The sequence below is a fragment of the Culex quinquefasciatus genome, chromosome 1 (assembly GCF_015732765.1).
Source record: "Culex quinquefasciatus strain JHB chromosome 1, VPISU_Cqui_1.0_pri_paternal, whole genome shotgun sequence".
NCBI classification, from domain to species: Eukaryota; Metazoa; Arthropoda; class Insecta; order Diptera; family Culicidae; genus Culex; species Culex quinquefasciatus.
The window spans coordinates 97,283,539-97,300,983 of NC_051861.1; the positions used below are offsets into that span (position 1 = coordinate 97,283,539).

General features: G+C 42.3%; 1 protein-coding gene and 1 pseudogene across 1 annotated transcript in view; both read right to left on the reverse strand.

Moving 5' to 3' along the window:
- Positions 1–17,445, reverse strand: part of LOC6047626 (alpha-2Db adrenergic receptor) — a 506,802-nt gene that overhangs the window by 462,602 nt on the left and 26,755 nt on the right. The gene's annotated exons all lie outside the window — the stretch shown is intronic.
- Positions 8,508–17,445, reverse strand: part of LOC119770737 — a 35,020-nt pseudogene continuing 26,082 nt past the window's right edge.

Sequence of the window (17,445 nt, forward strand, 5' to 3'; positions counted from 1 at the left end):
AGTATTTTAATTATTTCAAGTATTTTAAGTATTTTAAGTATTTTAAGTATTTTAAGTATTTTATGTATTTTAAGTTTTTTAAGTATTTTAAGTATTTTATGTATTTTAAGTATTTTAAATCTTTAAAGTATTTTAAGTTTTTTAAGTATTTTAAGTATTTTAAGTATTTTAAGTATTTTATTTTTTTTAATGTATTTTAAGTATTTAATGTATTTAATGTATTTTAAGTATTTTAAGGATTTTAAGTATTTTAAGTATTTTAAGTATTTTATGTATTTCAAGTATTTTAAGTATTTTAAGTTTTTTAAGTATTTTAAGTATTTTAAGTATTTTAAGTATTTTAAGTTTTTTTTAAGTATTTTAAGTATTTTATGTATTTTAAGTGTTTTAAGTTTTTAAAGTTTTTTAAGGATTTTAAGTATTTTAAGTATTTTAAGAATTTCAAGTATTTTAGGTATTTTAAGTATTTAAATTATTTTAAGTAAAGAGTTGAACCAGTTTTCGGCTTAAAAACTCTGGAATAAAGTATACAAAAAAGTATTTTAAGTATTTTGAGCATTTTATTTATTTTATGTATTTTGCGAATTTCAAATATTTTAACGATCGGTACCCAATTAACTTTTCCGAAATGCTCATGTCAAGTTTTGAATGTTGGTTTTACTAAAGTTATGATTTTTTTTTCATTTATTTAAGGCATTTTTGAACATCACATAACTGGGACCTTTGTAAATTTAGAATTCTTCCGCAGTGACCGGTAATCGGTTCCAAGGTGGCCAGATGGAACCAGAGTACATTGACATCACATACAATGGCCACAGTTTGAAATTTCATGAATTTTGATATGTCACAATACAGGGTTCCTTGCACATTCCGAAATGTCCCCAGTGACCACCGGTAACCGGTGACCGGTTCCAAAGTGGCCAAGTGGGACCAGAGTACATTGGCATCACATACAATGGCCATAGTTTTAAATTTCATGAATTTTGATATGTCACAAGACAGGGTTCCTTGCACATTCCAAAATGTCCCCAGTGACCACCGGTAACCGGTGACCGGTTCCAAAGTGGCCAGGTGGGGCCAGAGTACGTTGGCATCACTTAAAATGGCCAAAGATTTGAATTTCATGAATTTTGATATGTCACAATACAGGGTTCCTTGCACATTCCGAAATGTCCCCAGTGACCCTCGGTAACCGGTGACCGGTTCCAAAGTGGCCAAGTGGGGCCAGAGTACATTGGCATCACATACAATGGCCACAGTTTTAAATTTCATGAATTTTGATATGTCACATGACAGGGTTCCTTGCACATTCCAAAATGTCCCCAGTGACCACCGGTAACCGGTGACCGGTTCCATAGTGGCCAGGTGGGGCCAGAGTACATTGGCATCACATACAATGGCCATAGTTTTAAATTTCATGAATTTTGATATGTCACAAGACGTGGTTCCTTGCACATTCCAAAATGTCCCAAGTGACCACCGGTAACCGGTGACCGGTTCTATAGTGGCCAAGTGGGGCCAGAGTACATTGGCATCACATACAATGGCCACAGATTTAAATTTCATGAATTTTGATATGTCACAATACAGGGTTCCTTGCACATTCCGAAATGTCCCCAGTAACCACCGGTAACCGGTGACCGGTTCCATAGTGGCCAGGTGGGGCCAGAGTACATTGGCATCACATACAATGGCCATAGTTTTAAATTTCATGAATTTTGATATGTCACAAGACATGGTTCCTTGCACATTCCAAAATGTCCCAAGTGACCACCGGTAACCGGTGACCGGTTCCAAAGTGGCCAAGTGGGGCCAGAGTACATTGGCATCACATAAAATGGCCACAGTTTTAAATTTCATGAATTTTGATATGTCACAAGACAGGGTTCCTTGCACATTCCAAAATGTCCCCAGTGACCACCGGTAACCGGTGACCGGTTCCAAAGTGGCCAAGTGGGGCCAGAGTACATTGGCATCACATACAATGGCCACAGTTTTAAATTTCATGAATTTTGATATGTCACAAGACAGGGTTCCTTGCACATTCCAAAATGTCCCCAGTGACCACCGGTAACCGGTGACCGGTTCCATAGTGGCCAGGTGGGGCCAGAGTACGTTGGCATCACTTAAAATGGCCAAAGATTTGAATTTCATGAATTTTGATATGTCACATGACAGGGTCCTTGCACATTCCAAAATGTCCCCAATGACCACCGGCAACCGGTGACCGGTTCCATAGTGGCCAGGTGGGGCCAGAGTACGTTGGCATCACTTAAAATGGCCAAAGATTTGAATTTCATGAATTTTGATATGTCACATGACAGGGTTCCTTGCACATTCCGAAATGTCCTCAGTGACCACCGGTAACCGGTGACCGGTTCCAAAGTGGCCAAGTGGGGCCAGAGTACGTTGGCATCACTTAAAATGGCCAAAGATTTGAATTTCATGAATTTTGATATGTCACATGACAGGGTTCCTTGCACATTCCAAAATGTCCCCAGTGACCACCGGTAACCGGTGACCGGTTCCATAGTGGCCAGGTGGGGCCAGAGTACATTGGCGTTACATAAAATGTCCTCAGTTTTTTCACAAAACAGGGTTCTTTGTCAATTCAGATATTTGCACCCAGTGGAACGATATGGTAAATGTACAGAAAAAGTAATCCGGAAATTGTGAAAATCGTACCATGAAATCGTGAATATTATGAATTTTACTTTACGAGTTTTGAACTATGCATATTGGGCACGAATAAACCAGGAGCCGTGAATAAATATGCATGATTAGACATGCCCGAATACACTCGTAAACGTGAATTAAATTCATGATTTCATAAAAAAATCACGAATTCATGAAATTTATGCATGATTTCATGAAGTTTATGCATGATTTCACGAATTTTTACGCCTTCAAAAATAAATCATAAAAATATTCCAGAACTCATGAATTCTGTGCACGAATTCATGCATAAAAATTCATGATTTCATGAATTTTATGCATGAAATCATGAATTTATATTCACGATGTATATTTTTCGACCGTAATCATGAATTTTTATTCATAAAATCGTGAATATTTTCACGACTACATGCATCTATTTCATGAAATCATGAACATTATTCACGTTTACGAGTGAAATCGGCCATGGAAAGTCATGCATATTTATTCACGATTCCTGGATAATTCGTGCCCAATATGCATAGTTCAAAAATTCGTAAAGCAAAAATCGCGTTATTCACGATTTCATGGTACGATTTGCATGATTTCCGGAACACTTTTTTTTCCGTGTAACTTTGGCGTGAAATAGATTTCGCGGACTTTCGAAAAACGGGACGGCTGGACTGACGGAATGAAAACAAACAGAACTGTCAGTTGCGGCAGTTGCGTGCGAGACGTGCCAAACGAAAGTGTTGCCAAAGGTGTAACAATTTTTTAATCAACTTTATTTCGGTATAATCGAATCATGATTTTTATCATTTTATGTCCCTCATTTGTCATGCAAAGTGTCCATAGTAAACAGTAATTATGTACCTAAATACTTTTCAAGATTTTTTTTGATGAACAAGAGGAAAAAAACCATACAGAAGTAACTTAATATAAAGTGCTCGAAAATTAATTCTGGCAACAACCTGTAATAAGAATTTTGATGACTACACACACTACTGCAACTGTCGCTGTTATTGAATCGTGTCAAAAAATGCAAATTATCTCGCGGAAAGTTTCACTTCGCAAGTTTAGGACGACGTTTTGACGGAATTCGCGGGTTTTGTGAAATTTGGTGGAAACTGGCAGATTCTCCTGGCTGCAGCACGCACGGTGATTGCTTTTTTGTAAAGGTAAAGTGAATAAAACGTCTTTTTGGAGGTGATTGCCGAAGCGGTGATTTTTGTATGGGAAAAATGTAGTGCTCAAAAATAGTCAAAATTAAAGGAAAAAATGTATTTTTCGTCAATGCTGCTTGTTTTGCTCGGTTCCCACGAATGTTTTGTGCATGGTGATTATGTAATGTTATATGCTGCATGTTTATTTTTCGAAAAAAAGGAATGGATTACCGGACGGGCCAAAATTTCTCATAGATGGCGCTGTTCGTTTGGTGGTAAGAAATTCAAATTTGTTCTGAGAATTTTACTTTTTTGTGAATATCTCAGCAACTACAAATCGCAGGGTGACAAAATTTGACCTGCTGATTCAAAAAAAAATTAGCTTTCACCAGGTCAAATTTTATCTCTAAGTGATCTTTAATTTGGGAAATATTGAATTTAAACTGATTTCCCCCATACATTTTCAAATTGCTTACTACCAGCGTGACAGCGGCAGCCATGCCTTTTTTTCTCTTTCTCGCCCAGCTTTTGACAGCGAAATCTGTCAGACCGAAATGTCAAAGCATGTTTTTGTTTTCTCACATCGCAAAATCGTCGTCGGAATGGTCAAAACCGTCAAAGTGGACCAAAAACCGATTAAATTCTTTCCGGATAGGTTTTGCGTCGAGGTCAAAACACGGTGCGCGGTTGGTTTGTTCTCCGGTAAAGCTGTGGTAATGTGGAAGGTGCGCTAAAATAAACTTACGGGGTGGAGGAGGCGGTATTTAAGTGGGACATCGGACTTGGTTGAGGATGCAACAGGGATGACGGCATCAGGGGATGCGAGGGATGTGGCATGTGCGGAACGGGGGTGAGGTCATGTTAAAGTTGGGTGGTTCTGGGAGCCACCTCCGCCCATACCTTGCAGGTGAGGAGAGGCTGGAGTGTGCGGATTTGACCCGGAAGGTGTTGTAAGTGGGGCGGCGAATCGAAGACCCAGGTCGCGAGGACTTTGCGGACCTCGCATGCTTCCACCGCCGAGGAAGGTTGATCCGATGGAGGCAGGTCCACCGTGCGAATCTTCCATCATGATTGGAGATGGCGGATTGTCGTCCTCGGATTGGGACCGACTCCGGTAGACGGCTGTTCCGTCCTCTTCTTCGAGAGGAACCCCATTGAGACCTTGGGTGGGCGTAATTTCTTCCACGACTTGACTTCGATCAAAGCGACTGTCCGGGTCACAAGGCGCAGTGTGAGGATTCTTGATTGGTTTTTGTGTGCGGTTGATGTGATAATCGTTACTTTTTCTTTCAGCTCAACACTCCCCGCGTTCAACCAGCTGCAGCTGCAGGTCAATTACATCCATCAGCTGATTCAGGGCCGCATCGTGGACAGTCCGGACGCGTTGGCTGAGGTGCTTGTAATATTTCTCGCAATCGCTTCAAATGGAGGTGCTTTACACTCAAACGCTAGATTGAATCGAGACCGCCTCGAAGATCACATCCACGTGGACGAGTTCATCCCGGGTACGAAACTGACCGTGTCCACTTGCCCAAACACCTCGACTGTCCGATGATGGCCGAGATGCAGCACGCGCTCAACAACGATCGCTTGCGACTTAAGCATCTCTTCTCCGAACTGCGCTACTGAATCACACAACGAAGGTTGCAACATTTGCCGGTAACGACGCAGGAGCGATTGACTGGTGTTTCCCCCGGGGGATGCAATCGAGAAGGTTGGACCACATAAGGTTTACATCCAGCTGTACCAGCACTCGAATGTTATTTTGATTGTTGAACTGAAGGAGAAGGTGATGTACACGTTTTACCTGATGCTTGTCAAGCCGTCTTCCGTCGAGGACAGCCAGTCACAGTACGCGTAACCTTCGATCACCTCCTCGGTGAGTCAATCTGGCCCGGGCTCTGTTCCTTCTCGAGGACCACCCAGCGTTCCAGGAATTCTTCCGCCGCACATCCTCTGACTTCGTCAAGCGCCACCGAAAACGACGGCATACCCAAAATGAACCCGGAACGTTCATGGAAGAGCTGGCCGGATCGAAGCATAAACTGAGCGCGCTCAGTAAAGGACCCTCAAGCAGCAGAAGGTCCTTTATCCGGCCTATTTCAACCAGGTGCTGGCCCACGTCATGGCCATGTGTGACGCGAAGCTGCCGTTTGTGGCGTTGGCGAAGAACTTACGCGCCGTCGGATTCCTCACGGTGGTCTGCAGGTGGGAGCGATCGACACTTCGTTGGTGCTGAAACTGTTGACCTAGACTCAGCCGAAGGCACCACTGGTGCGGTTTTGCGTCGAGGTCGAAGCACGGTGTGCGGTTGGTTTGTGCCCCGGTAAAGCTGTGGTGATGAAGGTGCGCCAAAACTATCTTACGTGGTGGAGTCGGTCGTTTTGGCTTTTCAAGCAGTGGTAGGTAGATACTTTTATTGAATCACATCAAGTGATTATAAAAAATGTTCTTGTAGGAATGCTACGCCCAGATCTGTTCAAAACATGTCCCGGCCAGCCGACGGTCGGAGTCCCAGCTAACTGGAAGATTGGGAGATAATAAACCACTGACCGCGGACGAACCTGCTGCTGCACCGTGCCGGTGAAGATTACTTTGCTGACTCAGATCGGCGCCTGTGCCTGCAGCGGCTCCTTCGAGGATTTGCTCGTTGGATTGAGTCCAAGCAGTGGTCCATTTTCTAATGTCCTCGAAAGGATGCGAAGTCGTCGCCTGCGCCAGCGTCGCTAACCAACGCACCATTTTAGTGCAGGTAACCCAGTTGACCCGGTTTCTTCGGCAGATGCTGTTGGATACACCCATGATTTATCCGATGAGGAGTTTGACAAGATTCAGAGGGCATTGGATGGCTGGAGTATTTGCCAGAGCCGAGGACTGAAAAGCTTCCGGATGCTGTTGATTCGAAGGCCGCTAAGGGAGACAAGAAGTTTTCGAGCCAAAGATGGTGCTGCCGCTAAGATGGGAGAAGCGGCGATATTGCTGTCAAAAAGGCTCCGACGGTGGATGCGGCCAGAAAAGCCTGCTGACTGTGGCCAGCGACAAGAAGGCGGCCGCCAAGAAGTCAACCTCGGTGCTGCTGCCAAGAAGAAGGGAGCTGCCGGAGCTTTTTTTTCTATAGACCCGATTCCCGTCTGGTTGTGGTTGTGTTTGTTGCCGTCGCCAACAAAAAGTGCGAGAGGGAGGAAAAGCGATAGTGGAACCGATCGTGACAAACGTGGCCCAACCCTTCTACAATGTCATGTACTAATAAAATTTCATGTGGTTAGTGGGTCTCGTGGCGCAGGGTAGCGGCTTCGGCTGCCGATCCCGATGATGCTATGAGACGCGGGTTCGATTCCACTGAGTTCCACTGAGCTTCTATCGGATGGTGAAGTAAAACGTCGGTCCCGGTTTCTCCTGTCTCGTCAGAGGCGCTGGAGCAGAAATCCCACGTTAGAGGAAGGCCATGCCCCGGGGGGCGTAGTGCCAATAGTTTCGTTTCGTGGGTCTGCAACGATTGCGACATCGGCCGTATGATGACGGGCTCAAACTTTTGAGATGATTAGGATGAGATCGAGGATGAGAACGTTAACTAAGGTGCTCTAATGCGATTTGGACACTCCAAGGAACCATCCATAAATCACGTGAACATTATTTTTGGGTTAGGGTTCGTTTTGTTTATCCCACTCTTGAAGACCGCACCAGCGCAGCTATACTTGCACTTGCGTGTTGGTCGCAGGTCGGCTATTCTGACTTAGCCAGAGTTCTCGACTTGTTTCTCCTTACGGATGCACCAACCGTACCCACTAACCCGACACCGGAAACCCCAAAATAACCTTTTATTACACATAAAATTAACAAGCTAAACTCCACTGCCGAATACGGATCATTCCATGTCTCCAGGCGCTCAGCTCCAGTGTAGGCCTCCCGCGTCTGACGAACGTTTTCGAACGACGAGTAACGTTCCGTCCTGCAAATGCCAATGCGATGGATTTTATCTTCTGACGTGTTTCAGCAGTCAAAGTTGCTTACGTTCTTGACTTGACTAAAATTCTCCACCAACGCCTGAACCTCTTTCGGCCATGTCGCAGTCCACACCTGCCCATCTAGTCGGATCTGCTCGATTATTTTATCGAATCTGAGGCTCTAAGCATTTGCCCTGCCTCCGATCTGCATCGTCGAGCACCAGGTATGTGCCATCTAAAAGAAACAAAAACGACAACTTCAGCAATTTAAGTCAATCTGCCGCAACTCACCTGTAGTTCCTTCAGCGTACCGCCTAAAATGCACGTGTAGGGATTGTCGGCTTCGAATGCATCCTAAAGTAACGCATCACCGTCCGGACCTGCTGGTCGAGATCGTGGGCCGGTGCAAGCAGCTGGAGCGGTTACTGGTGCGCAATGTTCACAACCGCTGGGAGCATGTACCCAAGCATCTTTCCTTTTGGCGACGTTGGTTCGGCATCCATTTTCGTGTCACGGTTTGAAGCACGTGTGGCGGCCAGACAGCAGTGGTATGGCGCACGCAAGTTTGATTTTTTGTAATTTATGAATTTTGAATTTTTTGAATTTTAAAATTTATAAATCCCTTCAATTTTTAAATTTTAAAACCTGAAATTTTTAAATTTTGAAATTAAAAAAATCTATCTAAAAAATGGATAAAATTTTTCAAGTTTCATTTTTTTTAGTTTTGAAATATGATAGTTTGTCCCTAGGCAATCAGCTTCATATTCGTTCCGGTTTCCTCCGTCGATTTGACCACCTTGCATCCCGAGTTCTGGCCAAACTTCTGGTGCCGATCCATGAAGATCAGCTCGGCCAGCGCGTTCCTCGAGACCAAATAAACAACCCGGATTCTGCTGTAACATGCGCAACACTGCAAATTCCGCAATCGTCGTCTTGCCCGACGGGAACCGGTCCGGGTACAGCTCTTCGAAGGCACTTATCGGCAGCGGTGCTAATCGAGCAGTTTCATCGGTGGAAGGTTTTTCTCAGGTAGAATCAGGTGGCGAAACGAAATCGTATGCTGCGTCTCAGCGACAATCCACCGGTCGGAAACGATGCGCAGGAAGTACTGCGGTGGCAACGGTACAACCTCTCTGTGATAGGGGACACTGCGGATGCGAGGTTTCGAGCGACAGCACACGGGCCGGGTGATCTTATCACCGTTCGGGATCGTTTTCCGTGGGGGACGACCAATCGGACGATTTCAGCGTGGCGTACTTTTGGGGGCAATTAAACTGGTCTGGTAGATCTGAAACCAGCTGGTCACAAACGTGACGCTCGTTCTTGGCCCCGACTTCGGCCTTGGAATCCGCCAGGACCACGTCGGACACTTCAAACAGATTAAGGGGAAGGGGAATTTTGCGGTTTGCGGCCAGGGTTTTGAGCAGTCCGGAGATGAGCGAGGTTCGCACGACTTGAAACTCGAGGGTTTTCGGGTTGGCGATGTGAACGGCCGGGATTTTCTCGATATCTCGGTTCAGCTAGCCGGCGATGTCATCCCGCGAGCACAGTGTGAAGGTCAGGACTTCGGTAAATCCGGCTTGGAGATTTGTTCACGGAGTTGCTTGGTCAGTTTGTTCAGGGGCATTGGCGGGCGATGTTCATTGTGGCCGGAAGAGTCTTCGGGATGCGGTTGTAGCCGTACGTGGCAACGTCCTCGATGTCACACACGTGCAGCATGTCCTGCCGGGTTGGCGGAATGAGCACTTCCAGCTGGTTGGAGGCGTTTTGCGTGGTTGGAAAAAGGCGGTTCAGCATTTTGGCCAGTGCTTCGGCACTTTCGTCGATGCCGATGTAGACGTTGGCCTTTGCCGTCGAAATGGTTTCCTTGCGGAAGGCTAGTTCCGGCTATTGAACCAGGGTGGTGCTGATCTTCGAGTGGTCCCCGTTGATGATCGGCGGCAACGAGAGAACGAGTTCGCGTCGTAAACTACCGGATAAACCGGCGAGTCTTGGATGATCGGAAAATAAGCCTTCAGCTGGGCGTGTGTTGAGTTATAACTCCATCAACCTGATTCAACAGAACAAACTTAATGTCCTTCGGCGCTTTGGCATCGTACGTAAATGGTCCTTCAGCGTGTCCAAGTCGTGCGTCCCAATCGGCCGTCACCGCAAAAGGCCGAATCTGCTTGGTGGCCTCCGTAACGATCAGCTTCTGCGGGGGACCCTTCGCCGATGCAACCTTCTTAAACTCCGGGAACTCCATCTTCACTTGCAGCCCCTGGATCAGTCCCTACTGGCACAGCAGATCGTACCGGTTGGTCGGAATATTGATCCGGTAAATCACATTCTGCGACGCATCCTTGGCCGCATCCACCCGTCCTAATCATCTGCTTCTCGGTCGTGACCTCGTCCAGCTCGAGAGCAAACTCAAAACAAAGCCTCTGAAAAGAGAAAACAATCAACAACAACCACAACAACAGCTGCAATAAACATAAACAAATCCTACCGTAAAGTATCATCATACGGTATTGAAATAAAAAAATATTTTTTTCTGTTTTAAGGGAAATTTCACGATTATATATTATGAAAGAAATATTGAACTATAGATATGTCAGTTCTGCAAACTTTTACATAGTCTAGCCTAGTTTTTTTTGAAAAATGAAGAATTTAATTAAATTTTATTTAAAACCAATGTTACTACTCCGTACGGTAACTGTTTACGTCACAGTGGTGCAATCTATCGGTTAAAATTTAGTTCATCGAATGTACCATCAGAGGGATATAGCGTAAAACATATGCGAACCTGGCGGCAGTTCGGTGAAACACCCCGTCAGGTGTTCCATACTTCCAAAACGCTGCAATTTTTTGCTGATTAAGGTGGAACAAAAAAGTATCATCGTTAGGGTGGAACCGGAAAATTTGCCAACCATCTTTTTTCGCCATATTTGATGATGGCCCGTTACACCTTAAATGTATGTAAACTATGTCCGGATCCACCATCCGACCTAACGTTGGTTAGGTTATCAAAAAATCTTTCCAACGAGTCCAAAACATTGAAGATCTGGCAACCCTGTCTCGAGATATCGCGACTTAAGTGATATTGATGTACTTTTTGAAAGCCGGATCTCTCTTAAATGTATGTAAACTATGTCCGGATCCACTATCCGACCCATCGTTGGTTAGGTCATCAAAAAACCTTTCCAACGAGTCCAAAACATTGTAGATCTGACAACCCTGTCTCGAGATATGTCCACTTAAGTGATATTTATGTACTTTTTGGAAGCCGGATCTCACTTAAATGTATGTAAACTACGTCCGGATCCACCATCCAACCCATCGTTGGTTGGGTTATCAAAAGACCTTTCCAACGAGTCTAAAACATTAAAGATCTGGCAACCCTGTCTCGAGATATGGCCACTTAAGTGATATTTATGTACTTTTTTATTCCGGATCTTAAAAATAGATGAAATTTTTGTACAATGGTTGGTAATAAGTGAGGAAGGCTCCAACCACATAGGTGGATTAAGTTAGTTTTTTTTTGTAAATTTCAATAATTTTAAAAAACTATTCTATTTAAAAAAATGAAAAAATGGCAAAAAATTTAAAATAATCGAAAACAGACCATTATTTTAAAAACATGCAACATTCAGCAAAGTTTCTGTTTTTGAACTTTTTAGTAAGACCTCCTAGACCTACTTTCATTTGTACATGTAGACTCAGAATCACCCGCTGAGTAAATGTCTGTGTGTTCGGCTGCAAGCAAGCACTGCTTCCTGTTTATTTCTAATGGACACATAAACTGACGTGAGCAGTATACTAAACTATCAATACTAATCAATACTATCAACTATGAAAATGTTTAATAAATGAGAGGAAGACATCAACCCCCTGAATTAAGTAACGCTTTGAAGATTACGTCTAGGGTTAGTGAAATTTCACGATTTCGCGGACAGCGTGAAATCCGTTAAATTTGGCACATTCCGCGAAATCCCGTAAAATTTTATGTTTGTGTGAAACTGTAACGATTTTTCTCAAAATGATTTATCAAGCTCAAATAGATATTAACATTTTCTTATGAGCAACTGTAGAATTAAGCGAATGAATGCCCTTTTTTAATTACTAACATACACAGCAAAAAATGGTGCATTTGCACTATAAACGTGAAAATATTTCTTCGTGGTTCTCGCATTCATCAATTAAATTCACGATTTTGAGAATTGATTTTTCTCCTTGAATTTTTAGTGATTTCTAACGATTTCGTAGACGGCGTGAAATTCGTAATATTTATCAACTTTCTCAAATCATTTTTTTTTAAATAATTACCTAATAAATATTTGATCCATACAGACTATTCCCGAGCATGGGTAAATAACAAGGTAAATGCGTAATAATACCTTTCTCTTGTATCAATACCAAATTTTGGTGTTCCTGGACCCTTTAAAATTTGTCTTGAGGAATATGCAAGAGCAAAATGAGGTATCATACCAATTTAAGGTATTGTTTTGATATTGCAAAATTGCAGAATTTGTCAATGGTCGAACACCACATTTTGGTATTATTTTGGTATTACAGTGTTTTATCAAATTCCTCTGAAACTATGAGAAAAATTTGACCAATTTTGACAAAATAATTAATTTTGCGCTAAAATGTTGTCTCAAAGCGCAGGCACAGACCGTTCATCAATGACAAATGCATTCGTAGTGGTGAAGAATATCACTAAGAACAACATGGAATCATCAGGTGAGTAGATTTGGCTGTTGCATATGGATCATTTCAGTTTTTTCACTAACTGCAACTGTTGCACTAAAAATGGTATGAAAATACCAAATTTTAGTATTACTTGGGCAAATAACAGGGACCAAAATGTGCCCTTGGTTGCCCAGTAATAGATGGTAAAATCACTGACGAACTGACGTGCCACCAGGAACAAATTGGTCGATCATTTTTGACCGCACACTGCTTCTTTTTCTTTCTACAGTTCTCTTCTTCGGCGATTGTCAGAATTCGAGTTTGACGTTTTGTCACATCAGCTGTTTTCTTGGTGTGAAGAATTCTGGAACAACACGTGTAAATGGCGGATAAGAGTTGGAATGGAAATGTTACGAAAAGTCTAAAAGATAGCCTAATTTGGAAGTTTAACGAAATTTCTTGCCTCATTTCACCTTAAATAATGCAAGATTAGCAAAATATTCATCGTTTTGTTCAGAATTTCCCCATTTTCATTTGTTGTTCCTGAAAGTTTCTCAGCAAAGGCAGCTGCGCATCTGTCAAATCGTCTGTTTGACAATCGCTGATCGCTGAGGGTGAGTGAGAAGGAAGATAGGAAAGTGCGGTCAAGTTTGGATTCGGGGTGGCACGTCAGTTCGTCAGTGGTAAAATACCATGAAATCATACCAAAGTCTTGTATGTAGAAGGGCACAACAATACAAACATATTTTCATTATCGGTTTCCCACATGGGTGATGTGGAAATTGTTGCACATGGTTGAAGTTGGGAATTTTGCAACTTATTTTAATTTATGCTAAATTTCAAAATTTAAACATGAATCGATGTGAAAACTAAAGATTAGCCTGTCCCATTTTGAGGTCATGTCGAGGAATTTCAGGTGCTCACTTCTTAAATGATAGATTATGATGTTAGGAACAATGTTTTCTTAGACAAGAAAAAATAATAAAATACTTTCTCGCACCCCCTAGTCGATTTACTGAAAAAAGTCACTTTTTTGAACAAATTTTCTAAAATCGCTTGGAATCAATACAAAAACTGTTTCGATCAGGTGTGTATTATCTTCAAACGATAGGTTTTTGTCCATAGATTAAGATGCACTATCAATATTGGACCAAAATTTAAGTTTTGGACTTTCCCAGGCGGATTTGTGTCGAAAAATCGCATTTTTCGAAACTTTTTCAGAAATGTTCATTTAATTTAGGGTAGCATATTTTCCCAGTAAAACCAATACATGCAGCTTGTAGGAAATTTCATGGCGAACATTTTTCCCTCTGAGAAAATGCAATTTCGACACTCCAGAGCCGAGATATTTGAGTTTTAGTGAGGAAAAAGTGCCAATTTTCAAAATTTCTCAGAATTCAGAAGCAGGGCCTACTAATTACACGATGTAGCAAGCATATGTCTCAAAGGTCAGGGTATGCTTTTTTATAGTAATTTTGGCCGCTGAATCCGAATCTGAAATCAAATTTCGTGTAAACAGTGATGTTTTGGAGCTACACCCTTTGGAATGCTATTTGCGTGTTTAAGAGGCAGTTTTGTAAATGCTCGGTTTGTTCTAGAGGTCGTATCGAGGTGCTCCGATTTGGATGAAACTTTCAGCGTTTGTTTGTCTATACATGAGATGAACTCATGCCAAATATGAGCCCTCTACAACAAAGGGAAGTGGGGTAAAACGGGCTTTGAAGTTTGAGGTCGAAAAAAACATAAAAAATCTTAAAATTGCTCGCATTTCCGTAAAACTTCATCAATTCCAACTCTCTTAGATGCATTCGAAAGGTCTTTTGAAGCACTACAAAATGAGCCATAGACATCCAGGATTGGTTTGACTTTTTCTCATAGCTTTTGCAAATTACTGTAAAAAATGGTTTTTAAACCTCAATATCTTTTGCAACAGCCAGCAACACCAAGTTAGGGAATTTCATGGACTATAAGCCTACGGTAATAACTTTTTGGCCAATCGCAGTTTTTCGCATAGTTTTTCGATTTTTCTATAATAAACATTTTACAACGTTAGTTATTGTCCTGTAGGCATCCATAGCGGCACTTTTAGTCTCCCTTTGTCATATTCGAAATCCTCGGAAAATTCAAACTTCAATGCCCGTTTTACCCCACTTCCCTTTGTTGTAGAGGGCTCATATTTGGCATGAGTTCATCTCATGTATAGACAAACAAACGCTGAAAGTTTCATCCAAATCGGAGCACCTCGATACGACCTCTAGAACAAACCGAGCATTTACAAAACTGCCTCTTAAACACGCAAATAGCATTCCAAAAGGGTGTAGCTCCAAAACATCACTGTTTACACGAAATTTGATTTCAGATTCGGATTCAGCGGCCAAAATTACTATAGAAAAGCATACCCTGACCTTTGAGACATATGCTTGCTACATCGTGTAATTAGTAGGCCTTGCTTCTGAATTCTGAGAAATTTTGAAAATTGGCACTTTTTCCTCACTAAAACTCAAATATCTCGGCTCTGGAGTGTCGAAATTGCATTTTCTCAGAGGAAAAATGTTCGCCATGAAATTTCCTACAAGCTGCATGTATTGGTTTTACTGGGAAAATATGCTACCCTAAATTAAATGAACATTTCTGAAAAAGTTTCGAAAAATGCGATTTTTTCGACACAAATCCGCCTGGGAAAGTCCAAAACTTAAATTTTGGTCCAATATTGATAGTGCATCTTAATCTATGGACAAAAACCTATCGTTTGAAGATAATACACACCTGATCGAAACAGTTTTTGTATTGATTCCAAGCGATTTTAGAAAATTTGTTCAAAAAGTGACTTTTTCAGTAAATCGACTAGGGGGTGCGAGAAAGTATTTTATTATTTTTTCTTGTCTAAGAAAACATTGTTCCTAACATCATAATCTATCATTTAAGAAGTGAGCACCTGAAATTCCTCGACATGACCTCAAAATGGGACAGGCTACTAAAGATACATTAAACGCACGATGATTTGATGTGCAATCTTAATCAGGATCGCGATAAAAGAGGTTTAAATTGAAAAATAATAATAAAACAAATTCTGGTCTGGAATTTAACGAAATTTTGTCTGTTTTGGAAGACTTAATGTTATTGCACAATGGTTATAGATTTTTTTTTACAAAAAAGTAACTTTTTCTGTTCGTCCACAAACAATCCCATGTTTGTAAACAAACGACGCCATATTGCCTATGTTGTTCGGTAGCTCATATCAGGCCATCGCCGGGGCCCTGGGTCCACCGAAGAGCTTGGGAGAGCGTTGATCGTGAAAGTGAAGAGAAGGGAGAGAGCGCATCTGAGAGAGAGAGAGAGAGCACGGGTTGACGGACGGTCGAACGGGGCTGCTGGGAAAGTCGTGTTTGGACAGCAGCAAGAGCAAGTCGCGTTTTCTTGGTTTCTCGCACCGGAAAAAAGTTTATGGTCGACGTCGAAAGCACGCGAATGGGAAGAAGTGATCTCCGGCGAGCGCGGAAATTCTTGGAGGGTCTTCAGGAATCGGTGCTGTTTTTGGCCAGCAAATCTCGGCGACGGCGTCCGATGCGCGGAATCGCTTTCTTCCGCTGAACCGGCACAACCGCTTCGAACCCGGAGCACCACGTGCGGCGGGAGGCCCCGGAAAGCAAGGCCGCGAGCCGGCGCGAAGGAGATCTGCGGCGCAAGGGAACCGGCGGACACGCCGAACGATTCACCAGGTTCCGGGAAGCAGGATGCGGTGTCTTTTCGGTCGCGGAGCGGCCAAGAACGAGACAGTGGAGCGGCGAGGAAGAAGGAAGATGGTGGAGAGGGTGAGGAGAAGAAGGGCCAGGGTGATGAAGAGGAAGTAGGCCTTGAGAAAGGAACGATTTGTGAGCGGTGAAAAAATAAAGTGTCAAAACTAATTTCTTAGTGTTTGGTCTAATTTTGCCATGAGAGAACATTTTTCTGTTACATTGTTTATATCAGTTTTGCAACATTTATCCGTTTGAAAAAATGTTCCGTTTCGCATCGGTAGGACAGTGAATGACCAGGATGGTTAAAGCTCCAAGAAATAAATGAATTAACAAAAACAATATTTCCATTGGGCATCCATGTTGCCATATTAGCACTTTTCGTTTGATTACATTCTCGTAAATTCGTTTTTAAATAGCTTAATGGGAAGTGACCAAACACGTTTGCATCAAAACTTTTGCAAAACAATTTGTTCAAATAGTGAGAATGTGCGAGGCAAGTCAGAAGTAAAACTATTATATAAAATTGTACCTAAAATGTCATCTTGAAGGACGCCGGCACGCACAGGTAGTTGATCAGCGAGCTGACCTGCAGAGTGCGATCCGTCAAATAATTTCAAATAATTTTGAATGTTGTTGTTATTTGTGCAATTTTTAGAATTAATTTGAAAAAAATAATAATAACAAAAAGTACAAAAATATAAAAGAAAGTGTAGAAAAAATATTTAAAACATAATTAAAAAGACGTGGTCTGACTGGCACGAAACTTAACATTCTTCACAAATCAATTTAACTTCAACAGATAACCGACCAATTCGAACTAAACGCACGTGCTTTTTAACGGTATAACTTAGTCTTCTCTATTTCCAAAAAAAAAACAGCAACCAAACCTTCAATTTCGTGTGGGGGATCCAAAGAAACCATAAACAATTTCTAACTGTCCCTTTCTGAAGAAGAGACTCAACCCACCCATCTATCGTTCGTTCTTACCTTTGGCATCAGAGTCCGCCTTTTCCTAGCTGATGCTTGCCATTTTATCGATCCTCACCACCCATCGTCGACGTCGTCTTCGTCAAACATCTCCGCCCTGTTTTTTTTTGCAACCGATACCGGCCAATTTGATGAAATTGAGATTTCAATCGCTGACTTGGTCCCAAAATCAGGCACGCACGGTTGATCAACCGTGACAAGAAGGAGCGACGAAATTCCCCCCCAACCAACGACGACGTCGAAAGCAAACAAGCAATCAGTCAGTCAAATTTCACAAAAATCAGCTTC